Source organism: Cherax quadricarinatus, chromosome 1 (assembly GCF_038502225.1).
Source record: "Cherax quadricarinatus isolate ZL_2023a chromosome 1, ASM3850222v1, whole genome shotgun sequence".
Classification (NCBI taxonomy): domain Eukaryota; kingdom Metazoa; phylum Arthropoda; class Malacostraca; order Decapoda; family Parastacidae; genus Cherax; species Cherax quadricarinatus.
Window position 1 is genome coordinate 102,750,281 of NC_091292.1, and position 16,119 is coordinate 102,766,399.

The following is a 16,119-nucleotide window of genomic DNA, read 5'->3' on the forward strand; positions in this document are numbered from 1 at the left end:
GTACCTGGAGTTTACCTGGAGAGAGTTCCGGGGGTCAACGCCCCCGCGGCCCGGTCTGAGACCAGGCCTCCTGGTGGATCAGAGCCTGATCAACCAGGCTGTTGCTGCTGGCTGCACGCAAACCAACATACGAGCTACAGCCCGGCTGATCAGGAACTGACTTTAGGTGCTTGTCCAGTGCCAGCTTGAAGACTGCCAGGGGTCTGTTGGTAATCCCCCTTATGTGTGCTGGGAGGCAGTTGAACAGTCTCGGGCCCCTGACACTTATTGTATGGTCTCTTAACGTGCTAGTGACACCCCTGCTTTTCATTGGGGGGATGGTGCATCGTCTGCCAAGTCTTTTGCTTTCGTAATGAGTGATTTTCGTGTGCAAGTTCGGTACTAGTCCCTCTAGGATTTTCCAGGTGTATATAATCATGTATCTCTCCCTCCTGCGTTCCAGGGAATACAGGTTTAGGAACCTCAAGCGCTCCCAATAATTGAGGTGTTTTATCTCCGTTATGCGCGCCGTGAAAGTTCTCTGTACATTTTCTAGGTCGGCAATTTCACCTGCCTTGAAAGGTGCTGTTAGTGTGCAGCAATATTCCAGCCTAGATAGAACAAGTGACCTGAAGAGTGTCATCATGGGCTTGGCCTCCCTAGTTTTGAAGGTTCTCATTATCCATCCTGTCATTTTTCTAGCAGATGCGATTGATACAATGTTATGGTCCTTGAAGGTGAGATCCTCCGACATGATCACTCCCAGGTCTTTGACGTTGGTGTTTCGCTCTATTTTGTGGCCAGAATTTGTTTTGTACTCTGATGACGATTTAATTTCCTCATGTTTACCATATCTGAGTAATTGAAATTTCTCATCGTTGAACTTCATATTGTTTTCTGCAGCCCACTGAAAGATTTGGTTGATGTCTGCCTGGAGCTTTGCAGTGTCTGCAATGGAAGACACTGTCATGCAGATTCGGGTGTCATCTGCAAAGGAAGACACGGTGCTGTGGCTGACATCCTTGTCTATGTCGGATATAAGGATGAGGAACAAGATGGGAGCGAGTACTGTGCCTTGTGGAACAGAGCTTTTCACCGTAGCTGCCTCGGACTTTACTCTGTTGACGACTACTCTCTGTGTTCTGTTAGTGAGGAAATTATAGATCCATCGACCGACTTTTCCTGTTATTCCTTTAGCACGCATTTTGTGCGCTATTACGCCATGGTCACACTTGTCGAAGGCTTTTGCAAAGTCTGTATATATTACATCTGCATTCTTTTTGTCTTCTAGTGCATTTAGGACCTTGTCGTAGTGGTCCAATAGTTGAGACAGACAGGAGCGACCTGTTCTAAACCCATGTTGCCCTGGGTTGTGTAACTGATGGGTTTCTAGATGCGTGGTGATCTTGCTTCTTAGGACCCTTTCAAAGATTTTTATGATATGGGATGTTAGTGCTATTGGTCTGTAGTTCTTTGCTGTTGCTTTACTGCCCCCTTTGTGGAGTGGGGCTATGTCTGTTGTTTTTAGTAACTGTGGGACGACCCCCGTGTCCATGCTCCCTCTCCATAGGATGGAAAAGGCTCGTGATAGGGGCTTCTTGCAGTTCTTGATGAACACAGAGTTCCATGAGTCTGGCCCTGGGGCAGAGTGCATGGGCATGTCATTTATCGCCTGTTCGAAGTCATTTGGCGTCAGGATAACATCGGATAGGCTTGTGTTAATCAAATTTTGTGGCTCTCTCATAAAAAATTCATTTTGATCTTCGACTCTCAGTCTGGTTAGCGGCTTGCTAAAAACTGAGTCATATTGGGACTTGAGTAGCTCACTCATTTCCTTGCTGTCATCTGTGTAGGACCCATCTTGTTTAAGTAGGGGCCCAATACTGGACGTTGTTCTCGATTTTGATTTGGCATAGGAGAAGAAATACTTTGGGTTTCTTTCGATTTCATTTATGGCTTTTAGTTCTTCCCGCGATTCCTGACTCCTAAAGGATTCTTTTAGCTTAAGTTCGATGCTTGCTATTTCTCTGACCAGTGTCTCCCTGCGCATTTCAGATATATTGACCTCTTTTAGCCGCTCTGTTATTCTTTTCCGTCGCCTGTAAAGGGAGCGCCTGTCTCTTTCTATTTTACATCTACTCCTCCTTTTTCTTAGAGGAATAAGCCTTGTGCATACATCGAGTGCCACCGAGTTAATCTGTTCTAGGCATAAGTTTGGGTCTGTGTTGCTTAGTATATCTTCCCAGCTTATATCGGTTAGGACTTGGTTTACTTGGTCCCACTTTATGTTTTTGTTATTGAAGTTGAATTTGGTGAATGCTCCCTCGTGACTAGTCTCATTTTGTCGGTCTGGGGCTCCACGCATACATGTCTGAACCTCAATTATGTTGTGATCTGAGTATATTGTTTTTGATATGGTGACATTTCTTATCAGATCATCATTGTTAGTGAATATGAGGTCTAGTGTATTCTCCAGTCTAGTAGGCTCTATTATTTGCTGGTTTAAATTGAATTTTGTGCAGAGATTTAAAAGCTCGTGTGAGTGTGAGTTTTCATCAGAGCTGCCTCCTGGTGTTATTTCTGCAACAATATTATTTGCTATATTCCTCCATTTTAGGTGCCTTAAGTTGAAATCCCCCAGGAGCAAGATGTTGGGTGCAGGAGCTGGAAGATTTTCCAGACAGTGGTCAATTTTTAACAGCTGTTCCTGGAATTGCTGGGAAGTTGCATCCGGAGGCTTGTAGACTACCACAATGACTAGGTTTTGGTTCTCGACCTTTACTGCTAAAACTTCCACTACATCATTTGAGGCATTAAGCAGTTCTGTGCAAACAAGTGACTCTGCAATGTACAGGCCAACCCCCCCCCTTTTGCCTGTTCACTCTGTCACATCTGTATAGGTTGTAACCTGGGATCCATATTTCGTTGTCCAAGTGATCCTTTATGTGGGTCTCAGTGAAAGCCGCGAACATTGCCTTTGCCTCTGCAAGCAGTCCACGGATGAAAGGTATTTTGTTGTTTGTTGCTGGCTTTAGACCCTGTATATTTGCAAAGAAGAATGTTATCGGACTGGTGGTATTGTTGGTACTGGGGGGGGATTTTTTTTCCGGCATTAGTATCTGTATCTGTTGGTTTGGAGTGGAGGCCATCGACTGTGAGGCTCCTGGGCTACAGGTACTCTGAGGCTCCTGGGCTACAGGTACTGTGAGGCTCCTGGGCTACAGGTACTGTGAGGCTCCTGGGCTACAGGTACTGTGAGGCTCCTGGGCTACAGATACTGTGCGGCTCCTGGGCTACAGGTACTGTGAGGCTCCTGGGCTACAGGTACTGTGAGGCTCCTGGGCTACAGGTACTGTGAGGCTCCTGGGCTACAGATACTCTGCGGCTCCTGGGCTACAGGTACTGTGAGGCTCCTGGGCTACAGGTACTCTGAGGCTCCTGGGCTACAGGTACTGTGAGGCTCCTGGGCTACAGATACTGTGAGGCTCCTGGGCTACAGATACTGTGAGGCTCCTGGGCTACAGGTACTGTGAGGCTCCTGGGCTACAGGTACTCTGAGGCTCCTGGGCTACAGGTACTGTGAGGCTCCTGGGCTACAGGTACTGTGAGGCTCCTGGGCTACAGATACTGTGAGGCCCCTGGGCTACAGGTACTGTGAGGCTCCTGGGCTACAGGTACTCTGAGGCCCCAGTGATATTTTCAAAAGGAAAAAAAAATAATCACAACAGTCAACAATTCATCATATACGTGATGTAAAAACACACTATAATTATAAACTTACAACAGTAACTCGAAACACTTTTCTCTTAATCTCTGGAGACCCTCCAGCTGGTGGAGGCCCCTGGGATGCAACCCACAATTAATGTTTTTAGTATAATCACGGAGAAATGATAAACCCATAGGCACCACATTGAGTCTGGAGAATGAGACAACCAGGTTTGATTCAGGGAAGAAAATACCTCTAATTCCTTGTATTAATGAGTTCTTCATCGGCGTGGTCAGCTATCAAAACTTTGGGGGCCCAGTCCCTGGACCCATTACGTACCTCTGTAATCTGTAAATACCTTCGTAACTTGTCATGATTGTGACCAGACCTACCTGGAGTTCATTACCTTTGTAAATTGTGAGTTCATTACCTTTGTAAATTGTGAGTTCATTACCTCTGTAACTTGCTCACCTATCAAAACTTTGGAGTCCAGTCCCTGGACCAATTATGTACCTCTGTAATCTTTTGACTACCGCCCACAGGATGGGTATAGGGTGCATAATAAACATATTAAACTAACTAAGGCACTTAGAATAAGTCATACAAATATGATCAAGTAGTGGCAGGCAGATATTAGAGAAGCTGAGACATGAGTCCAGTGTTGCTCAAGCCAACATAATTCATGTTAAGTAACTTGAGCCACCAATATATTACATAATACCATAGTTTATGCCATAATACATACATGCACCAACATAATGCATATTGATACATAAGAGCAAGTAAGCTTACTGGCCCTTGCTAGACAAGTCTAACTCACACTCACCCATACTAGGTCATGTGTCCGTCTGACCTACATTTAAAGCTACCCAAAGTTCTCGCCTCATTAACGCTACCAGGAAGTTTGTTCTACTCATCTACAACTCCATTGCCAAACCAGTGCTTCCCAATATCATTTGTAAGTCTAAATTTCTTCATCTTGATCTTTTGCTGCGAATCCTGTCTTGGATATTTTTAACGCCCTGTTTATTTTTTTTTTTTACATCGGTACACTTCAGTCATATCTCCACTAATTCAATATCTTTCCAGAGAGTGCAAATTCGGTGCCTCCAATCTGTCTTCATAAGAAAGTCTTTTATATACATGGAATCATCATCATCATCCTCTGTATATTTTCCCACTCAGAATAACCCAACAAAGTCAGTGCGGGAGATTGCAACTCAATTACTATAGATTTTTTAAATGGTAAAAAGATATAAATTTTTTTATATCGTACTCCATACTGTATTGTGTATATTAACTATATGATGTAATTGAAAAATATAAAATGACCAATATTTCTTTCTAGTGATGTAACAATGCTCATTGGGGTCTGACAGACCCATTGCAATCAATTAGTTATTGCCTTATTAATCTTAAAATAGGCTTAAGTTTGCCCGAAATACTCTGCATGTTAAGGGGCTATTTGCACGCACAACTAAATGTCATTCACCCTTGTACAAACGTTGTATCATGTTGAAATGAAGAATCTCTAGATGACCTCTAGATGAGCTGCGGGCGCACAATATAGTCGCTCAGGCGACGCAACTAACTTGTCATTCCGACACCGGAGACTCTCTATTATATTACCTGGAGTTTAGCTGGAGAGAGTTTCGGGGGTCAACGCCCCCGCGGCCCGGTCTGTGACCAGGCCTCCTGGTGGATCAGCCCCTGATCAACCAGGCTGTTGCTGCTGGCTGCACGCAAACCAACGTATGAGCCACAGCCCGGCTGATCAGGAACTGACTTTAGGTGCTTGTCCAGTGCCAGCTTGAAGACTGCCAGGGGTCTGTTGGTAATCCCCCTTATGTGTGCTGGGAGGCAGTTGAACAGTCTCGGGCCCCTGACACTTATTGTATGGTCTCTTAACGTGCTAGTGACACCCCTGCTTTTCATTGGGGGGATGGTGCATCGTCTGCCAAGTCTTTTGCTTTCGTAGTGAGTGATTTTCGTGTGCAAGTTCGGTACTAGTCCCTCTAGGATTTTCCAGGTGTATATAATCATGTATCTCTCCCGCCTGCGTTCCATGGAATACAGGTTTAGAAACCTCAAGCGCTCCCAGTAATTGAGGTGTTTTATCTCCGTTATGCGCGCCGTGAAAGTTCTCTGTACATTTTCTAGGTCGGCAATTTCACCTGCCTTGAAAGGTGCTGTTAGAGTGCAGCAATATTCCAGCCTAGATAGAACAAGTGACCTGAAGAGTGTCATCATGGGCTTGGCCTCCCTAGTTTTGAAGGTTCTCATTATCCATCCTGTCATTTTTCTAGCAGATGTGATTGATACAATGTTATGGTCCTTGAAGGTGAGATCCTCCGACATAATCACTCCCAGGTCTTTGACGTTGGTGTTTCGCTCTATTTTGTGGCCAGAATTTGTTTTGTACTCTGATGAAGATTTAATTTCCTCATGTTTACCATATCTGAGTAATTGAAATTTCTCATCGTTGAACTTCATATTGTTTTCTGCAGCCCACTGAAAGATTTGGTTGATGTCCGCCTGGAGCCTTGCAGTGTCTGCAATGGAAGACACTGTCATGCAGATTCGGGTGTCATCTGCAAAGGAAGACACGGTGCTGTGGCTGACATCCTTGTCTATGTCGGATATGAGGATGAGGAACAAGATGGGAGCTAGTACTGTGCCTTGTGGAACAGAGCTTTTCACCGTAGCTGCCTCGGACTTTACTCTGTTGACGACTACTCTCTGTGTTCTGTTAGTGAGGAAATTATAGATCCATCGACCGACTTTTCCTGTTATTCCTTTAGCACGCATTTTGTGCGCTATTACGCCATGGTCACACTTGTCGAAGGCTTTTGCAAAGTCTGTATATATTACATCTGCATTCTTTTTGTCTTCTAGTGCATTTAGGACCTTGTCGTAGTGATCCAATAGTTGAGACAGACAGGAGCGACCTGTTCTAAACTCATGTTGCCCTGGGTTGTGTAACTGATGGGTTTCTAGATGGATGGTGATCTTGCTTCTTAGGACCCTTTCAAAGATTTTTATGATATGGGATGTTAGTGCTATTGGTCTGTAGTTCTTTGCTGTTGCTTTACTGCCCCCTTTGTGGAGTGGGGCTATGTCTGTTGTTTTTAGTAACTGAGGGACGACCCCCGTGTCCATGCTCCCTCTCCATAGGATGAAAAAGGCTCGTGATAGGGGCTTCTTGCAGTTCTTGATGAACACAGAGTTCCATGAGTCTGGCCCTGGGGCAGAGTGCATGGGCATGTCATTTATCGCCTGTTCGAAGTCATTTGGCGTCAGGATAACATCGGATAGGCTTGTGTTAATCAAATTTTGTGGCTCTCTCATAAAAAATTCATTTTGATCTTCGACTCTCAGTCTGGTTAGCGGCTTGCTAAAAACTGAGTCATATTGGGACTTGAGTAGCTCACTTATTTCCTTGCTGTCATCTGTGTAGGACCCATCTTGTTTAAGTAGGGGCCCAATACTGGACGTTGTTCTCGCTTTTGATTTGGCATAGGAGAAGAAATACTTTGGGTTTCTTTCGATTTCATTTATGGCTTTTAGTTCTTCCCGCGATTCCTGACTCCTAAAGGATTCTTTTAGCTTAAGTTCGATGCTTGCTATTTAGGTTATGTAAGGTTCGTCAGGAAACAGGACAAGATCTGTCTTACTTCCATTGGGGTTCTTTAATCTTCTCCCCCAGGATGCTTACCTGGAGTTTACCTGGAGAGAGTTCCGGGGGTCAACGCCCCCGCGGCCCGGTCTATGACCAGGTCAATTATTTAATTAGGTTAGTTTACTAACATGCTAGAGTTTGCAGTCTGACTTTTTATATAACAATCTGGTTTATGATTTATTACATTTGGAGCTTTTATGTAACAATATGTTATAACACTGAAGCGGAACATATGTTTAGTTATTACATATGTTGAAATATAGGTCATAACGAGGATGTCATTATAAATGCTAATATCATTCGGCTCATCAGACCTGTTATTGATAAATTGGGCCTTAAAATAAATAATCCTAGCAGGGTTTATGTCAGATTTAAAAAATGCTTTTTATCTTTATTTTTGAAGCAGGTGGCTGATGGGAAACTTTTTGCATCGTTTGGAAGTAAGTTCCAAATTTTAGGGTCCTTTATTTGATTGAGTGTCCATGTAAGTTGAGCCGCACAGATGGTGCTGGCAAGATTGGACCATATAGTTGAGAAGTCACTATATGGTTCAGCTATATGGTTCAGTATAATCTCTCTTGTCTTAGTAATCCTACATGAGCCTAGTATTTGAGAAAGTGTTTTCTAGGTCTTTTTGATATTGCCATCTATTTCTTAGCATAACACAGCTGTTCAGATTTCTTTATAAGCATATTGGGTGTTGATGTATATGTTTTTTGCTAATTCTTTGGGAATTAAACCCAGAGGTAATGTTTTTTGTCAACAGAGCTGATGATAGTGTTGTTTAGCTAAGGGCTACTTAGTTTTCCTGTTGTTACCTGTTTGGTCTTTTAAGGGACGAGGTTTACTGAGAAGCATTGATTTTTTTTTAAGGAAAACTTGAGAACGTTAGTGAATATCTTGATAATTATCGAGTTCTGTTTGCCAGTCACTGATATGTATTGACATGATAAAATTATTCACTGAAATGTCGTCGTGGAGCCTAAAGAGGTATTACAGGTGTCAGTTGGTGATCTGGCTTTGTTGAAAACAAGGAAGGTTGCGTAAAGACTAGTTGTATACTCGTCAGTGATTGTGTCAGCTTATTTTACGATGTTTAAGTCTGCTGGGGTTTAGTCAAGGGAGATCCACCTAACTGGGAATTTATTGTTCCCGTTGCTCTTTCAGGAGGAAACTTTATTTCCTTTATAATTCTCGTCTATATCTGGTTTTACCTGGAGTTTACCTGGAGAGAGTTTCGGGGGTCAACGCCCCCGCGGCCCGGTCTGTGACCAGGCCTCCTGGTGGATCAGCGCCTGATCAACCAGGCTGTTGCTGCTGGCTGCACGCAAACCAACGTACGAGCCACAGCCCGGCTGATCAGGAACTGACTTTAGGTGCTTGTCCAGTGCCAGCTTGAAGACTGCCAGGGGTCTGTTGGTAATCCCCCTTATGTGTGCTGGGAGGCAGTTGAACAGTCTCGGGCCCCTGACACTTATTGTATGGTCTCTTAACGTGCTAGTGACACCCCTGCTTTTCATTGGGGGGATGGTGCATCGTCTGCCAAGTCTTTTGCTTTCGTAGTGAGTGATTTTCGTGTGCAAGTTCGGTACTAGTCCCTCTAGGATTTTCCAGGTGTATATAATCATGTATCTCTCCCTCCTGCATTCCAGGGAATACAGGTTTAGAAACCTCAAGCGCTCCCAGTAATTGAGGTGTTTTATCTCCGTTATGCGCGCCGTGAAAGTTCTCTGTACATTTTCTAGGTCGGCAATTTCACCTGCCTTGAAAGGTGCTGTTAGAGTGCAGCAATATTCCAGCCTAGATAGAACAAGTGACCTGAAGAGTGTCATCATGGGCTTGGCCTCCCTAGTTTTGAAGGTTCTCATTATCCATCCTGTCATTTTTCTAGCAGATGCGATTGATACAATGTTATGGTCCTTGAAGGTGAGATCCTCCGACATAATCACTCCCAGGTCTTTGACGTTGGTGTTTCGCTCTATTTTGTGGCCAGAATTTGTTTTGTACTCTGATGAAGATTTAATTTCCTCATGTTTACCATATCTGAGTAATTGAAATTTCTCATCGTTGAACTTCATATTGTTTTCTGCAGCCAACTGAAAGATTTGGTTGATGTCCGCCTGGAGCCTTGCAGTGTCTGCAATGGAAGACACTGTCATGCAGATTCGGGTGTCATCCGCAAAGGAAGACACGGTGCTGTGGCTGACATCCTTGTCTATGTCGGATATGAGGATGAGGAACAAGATGGGAGCTAGTACTGTGCCTTGTGGAACAGAGCTTTTCACCGTAGCTGCCTCGGACTTTACTCTGTTGACGACTACTCTCTGTGTTCTGTTAGTGAGGAAATTATAGATCCATCGACCGACTTTTCCTGTTATTCCTTTAGCGCGCATTTTGTGCGCTATTACGCCATGGTCACACTTGTCGAAGGCTTTTGCAAAGTCTGTATATATTACATCTGCATTCTTTTTGTCTTCTAGTGCATTTAGGACCTTGTCGTAGTGATCCAGTAGTTGAGACAGACAGGAGCGACCTGTTCTAAACCCATGTTGCCTTGGGTTGTGTAACTGATGGGTTTCTAGATGGGTGGTGATCTTACTTCTTAGGACCCTTTCAAAGATTTTTATGATATGGGATGTTAGTGCTATTGGTCTGTAGTTCTTTGCTATTGCTTTACTGCCCCCTTTGTGGAGTGGGGCTATGTCTGTTGTTTTTAGTAACTGAGGGACGACCCCCGTGTCCATGCTCCCTCTCCATAGGATGGAAAAGGCTCGTGATAGGGGCTTCTTGCAGTTCTTGATGAACACAGAGTTCCATGAGTCTGGCCCTGGGGCAGAGTGCATGGGCATGTCATTTATCGCCTGTTCGAAGTCATTTGGCGTCAGGATAACATCGGATAGGCTTGTGTTAATCAAATTTTGTGGCTCTCTCATAAAAAATTCATTTTGATCTTCGACTCTCAGTCTGGTTAGCGGCTTGCTAAAAACTGAGTCATATTGGGACTTGAGTAGCTCACTCATTTCCTTGCTGTCATCTGTGTAGGACCCATCTTGTTTAAGTAGGGGCCCAATACTGGACGTTGTTCTCGATTTTGATTTGGCATAGGAGAAGAAATACTTTGGGTTTCTTTCGATTTCATTTATAGCTTTTAGTTCTTCCCGCGATTCCTGACTCCTAAAGGATTCTTTTAGCTTAAGTTCGATGCTTGCTATTTCTCTGACCAGTGTCTCCCTGCGCATTTCAGATATATTGACCTCTTTTAGCCGCTCTGTTATTCTTTTCCGTCGCCTGTAAAGGGAGCGCCTGTCTCTTTCTATTTTACATCTACTCCTCCTTTTTCTTAGAGGAATAAACCTTGTGCATACATCGAGTGCCACCGAGTTAATCTGTTCTAGGCATAAGTTTGGGTCTGTGTTGCTTAGTATATCTTCCCAGCTTATATCGGTTAGGACTTGGTTTACTTGGTCCCACTTTATGTTTTTGTTATTGAAGTTGAATTTGGTGAATGCTCCCTCGTGACTAGTCTCATTTTGTCGGTCTGGGGCTCCACGCATACATGTCTGAACCTCAATTATGTTGTGATCTGAGTATATTGTTTTTGATATGGTGACATTTCTTATCAGATCATCATTGTTAGTGAAGATGAGGTCTAGTGTATTCTCCAGTCTAGTAGGCTCTATTATTTGCTGGTTTAAATTGAATTTTGTGCAGAGATTTAAAAGCTCGTGTGAGTGTGAGTTTTCATCAGAGCTGCCTCCTGGTGTTATTACTGCAACAATATTATTTGCTATATTCCTCCATTTTAGGTGCCTTAAGTTGAAATCCCCCAGGAGCAAGATGTTGGGTGCAGGAGCTGGAAGATTTTCCAGACAGTGGTCAATTTTTAACAGCTGTTCCTGGAATTGCTGGGATGTTGCATCCAGAGGCTTGTAGACTACCACAATGACTAGGTTTTGGTTCTCGACCTTTACTGCTAAAACTTCCACTACGTCATTTGAGGCATTAAGCAGTTCTGTGCAAACAAGTGACTCTGCAATGTACAGGCCAACCCCCCCCCCCTTTTGCCTGTTCACTCTGTCACATCTGTATAGGTTGTAACCTGGGATCCATATTTCGTTGTCCAAGTGATCCTTTATGTGGGTCTCAGTGAAAGCCGCGAACATTGCCTTTGCCTCTGCAAGCAGTCCACGGATGAAAGGTATTTTGTTGTTTGTTGCTGGCTTTAGACCCTGTATATTTGCAAAGAAGAATGTTATCGGACTGGTGGTATTGTTGGTACTGGGGGGGGATTTTTTTTCCGGCATTAGTATCTGTATCTGTTGGTTTGGAGTGGAGGCCATCGACTGTGGTTCCACTCCAGGAATGACTGGATTTGGTGTACGATTTCTGCCATTTCCTGCCAGTTTTTTTTCCTTCCTGGCACTAAAAAACCTCTCCCTCTTGAGTGGCTGTGGCTACCCAGGTTTTCCCATGGCCTGGATGTTTTGTATCTTTTTGTCCCCTTTAGATGGTATGCCTGGCAATTTAAGTTATAGCACAGTCTTTCCTGTACTGAAGAGGTACACATTTCAGGGTGAAAAAGCTTACAGGAAGGGAGTTTGCATTTTCCTGTTGTCATATGGGCATGGCATTTTCTAGGGTGGTCATAGTTGCATGTCCCATCTGTTTTTCCAGATTTCCCATGCCTGCAGATACCAAGTGCATAGTATGTGCACAGGCTTGGTTTCCGCTTGCCTTGGGTTTCTGTGACTGTATTCCCTGTTGGTGCATGTTTCCCTGTCTTACTTCTATCCTCCCTAGCACCAACAATGGAGCTCCCACCAGTTGTTTTTGGTAATTTATCCTCACTATTGCTATTGGAGTCCTCTTGTTTGCTATTTCCTGCGGTATTTCTAGTTTGCAATATTGGTTTTATCTTATCTTTGACTACACTTGTTTCCCTACTATGGCTCCTGTCCCCTATGAGGTCATTTATATGTATTCCTTCCTGCGTATAATTCCCGACTACCTGGACAAAATCTCCAGCTTCACCATTACTGTCTCCCAGGACAGTATTTCCAGCTTCACCATTTCTGTCTCCCAGGACAGCACCTCCAGCTTCACCATTACTGTCTCCCAGGACAGCACTATCAGCCCCACATTTACTGACTACCAGGACATCACCTCCAGCCTTACAGTTTGTGACTACATGGCCAGTATCAAGGGCAGTACCATTGAGCCCAGACTTTTTATGTTCCCATCTGTTGTAGAAAGCTTCCAGGTTTTCTATGAAAGCAGCTTTGATGTTATCCTCTTTTAATACTCTTGTGATTTTAGTCCACAGATTTTCCTCATTTGGGCATACCCAGAAACACTTCTCTGTTTTAATACTGCTTGTAGCTAGTTCTGGGATATCTGCACAAGGGGCGTGACACCAATTTCCACAAAAATGACAATTTATCCATGTGGAAGCCCGTTTGTTTGACTGACCACAGACTACACACAGCTTCATAATGATTTGAATGGTTGATTTACTGCAATTCTACTAGCAACCTCTTGAATATTATATTAATAACCTTAAATGAAGCTCTAGCTATTTGTATTTCTGTTTCTAACTCTTTTTGTATATTGGACAGCTTACCGTCACGTTCCTGATTTTTAATGTTTGTGTTTATAAGGGCGCCTACAACCCCATCCGTTTACAGTCTGCTTTATTGTCCAACGAAACTGTTTGAAACCAGTCCCGGGTTTGGACCAGTCAAGGGTTCGGACCAGTCAAGGGTTCGGACCAGTCGATGTGCTCTGATCAGTGGGTCACTTATTTAAAACATACTGGTCGGTGATTTGAGCTAACACATGAAGGATCTATGGAAATTATCTACCCGAGTAATATGTGATTTGACTGATACAAAAGTATAACTTGCGTGTTGAAGAGCCGGTGATATCTGGCAGCTCCTACAATGACGAACGGTCGACCTCCTTGTTTATCAATCGCTGTATCTGGCTTTTCTATTTTTTTTTTCCGTCTCCACCACAATAAATGCTATATTATCACTATAGTTGACTGGTGCAAATTTTGGAGGAAGGACGCTTTTTCTGTAGTAATAATTGCTTCTCGTTGTGTATATTGCGACCGCTGGTAACTACAGGTTATATGAAATTCACAGTAACGTCTCGTATTTCAAGAAAAAGAAACTAATGAAAGTCACTCCACTCCACTAAGTACCATTATAATACTGGTTAGTTGCTACTACAACACTGTATTCTCTATTCACTGGTATCACTAGATTATATGCGAGTACACTAGCAAGCCAGGAAGATTATTAAAAACAGCTGACCTGTGGTAAGTTTCTGGCGACTTTTGGCACCTGCCTCTATAGGCTTATCACTTCATTTACAAATTCACCTGTTTTCAAATGACACTTTAGCCTTCTCAGCCCGGTCCGTGACCAGGCCTCATGGTGGATCAGGGCCTGATCAACCAGGCTGTTACTGCTGGCTGCACGCAATCCAACGTGCGAACCACAGCCCGTCTGGTCAGGTACCGACTTTAGGTGCTTGTCCAGTGCCAGCTTGATGACAGCCAGGGGTCTATTGGTAATCCCCCTTATGTATGCTGGGAGGCAGTTGAACAGTCTTTGGCCCCTGACACTTACTGTGTTGTCTCTTAACGTGCTAGTGACACCCCTGCTTTTCATTGGGGGGATGTTGCATCGTCTGCCGAGTCTTTTGCTTTTGTAAGGAGTGATTTTCGTGTGCAAGTTTGGTACTAGTCCCTCTAGGATTTTACAGGTGTATATAATCATGTATCTCTCCCGCCTGCGTTCCAGGGAGTACAGGTTCAGGTACTTCAGGCGTTCCCAGTAATTAAATTTGTTTTCCAGCCTAGATAGAACAAGCGACCTGAAGAGTGTCATCATGGGCTTGGCATCCCTAGGCATGCTAGAGGCCTTCTTTTTAATTAATGACCTTCTTTTTAATTAATATTTTGTGATGAATGGTTTGAAAAACCGACAAGTTGAAGATTGAGACACTTATGCAGCATATGGAAATCTTTATTCAGGAAACGTTTCGCCACACAGTGGCTTCATCAGTCCAATACAAAGAGGAAGGCGTAAGGAGAGGAGTAGAATGAGGTAATCAGTCCCTCAACCTGGAGTCGATGTGTTCAGTCCATCAATCTTGTAGAATGTACAGCATAGGGCCGTAGACGTGGCTTATATACTGTAGTGAGGTGAGGTGAAGCAGGCGGAGGTGGGGTCATAGTGGTACCATCCACTAGTCGAAGTAGGTCTTGGTCCAAAGGTTGAACAAGTGTTGAAGAATTCTTTGTAACAAAATCCAATGATGCTGCAGTGTCTGACAGTTGTGATGAATGGTTTGAAAAACCGACAAGTTGAAGATTGAGACACTTATGCAGCATATGGACTGAACACATCGACTCCAGGTTGAGGGACTGATTACCTCATTCTACTCCTCTCCTTACGCCTTCCTCTTTGTATTGGACTGATGAAGCCACTGTGTGGCGAAACGTTTCCTGAATAAAGATTTCCATATGCTGCATAAGTGTCTCAATCTTCAACTTGTCGGTTTTTCAAACCATTCATCACAACTGTCAGACACTGCAGCATCATTGGATTTTGTTACAAAGAATTCTTCAACACTTGTTCAACCTTTGGACCAAGACCTACTTCGACTAGTGGATGGTACCACTATGACCCCACCTCCGCCTGCTTCACCTCACCTCACTACAGTATATAAGCCACGTCTACGGCCCTATGCTGTACATTCTACAAGATTGATGGATTGAACACATCGACTCCAGGTTGAGGGACTGATTACTTCATTCTACTCCTCTCCTTACGCCTTCCTCTTTGTATTGGACTGATGAAGCCACTGTGTGGCGAATTATTATTATTATTATAATCAAGGGGGAAGCGCTAAACCCAGAGGATTATACAGCGCCTGGGGGGGATGTGGAAGGCATTCAGGCTTAATTCGGGGAACTGGAGCACAGATCCAATTCCCTAAATCAAGAGCCCCTCACCAACATCAAGGAACCTTCCTTGAGGGGACTGTGTGGCGAAACGTTTAAAGATTTCCATATGCTGCATAAGTGTCTCAATCTTCAACTTGTCGGTTTTTCAAACCATTCATCACAACTGTCAGACACTGCAGCATCATTGGATTTTGTTACAAAGAATTCTTCAACACTTGTTCAACCTTTGGACCAAGACCTACTTCGACTAGTGGATGGTACCACTATGACCCCACCTCCGCCTGCTTCACCTCACCTCACTACAGTATATAAGCCACGTCTACGGCCCTATGCTGTACATTCTACAAGATTGATGGACTGAACACATCGACTCCAGGTTGAGGGACTGATTACCTCATTCTACTCCTCTCCTTACGCCTTCCTCTTTGTATTGGACTGATGAAGCCACTGTGTGGCGAAACGTTTCCTGAATAAAGATTTCCATATGCTGCATAAGTGTCTCAATCTTCAATTAATATTTTATAATACGTAAACCACACATTGTAAGCTTTGCAAGGAAATAAACATTTTCATTTTCATTTCATTTTCAGGATGCGGCCCATGCCAGTCGACTAACTCCCAGGTACCCATTTTACTGATGGGTGAACATAGACAACCGGTGTAAAGAAACACGCCCTAAGTTTCTACGCTTTCCGGGAATCGAACCTGGACACTCGCCGTGTGAAGCGAGAGCTTTAGCCACCAGGCCACGGGGCACAGTGGCCTGGTGGAGGGTGT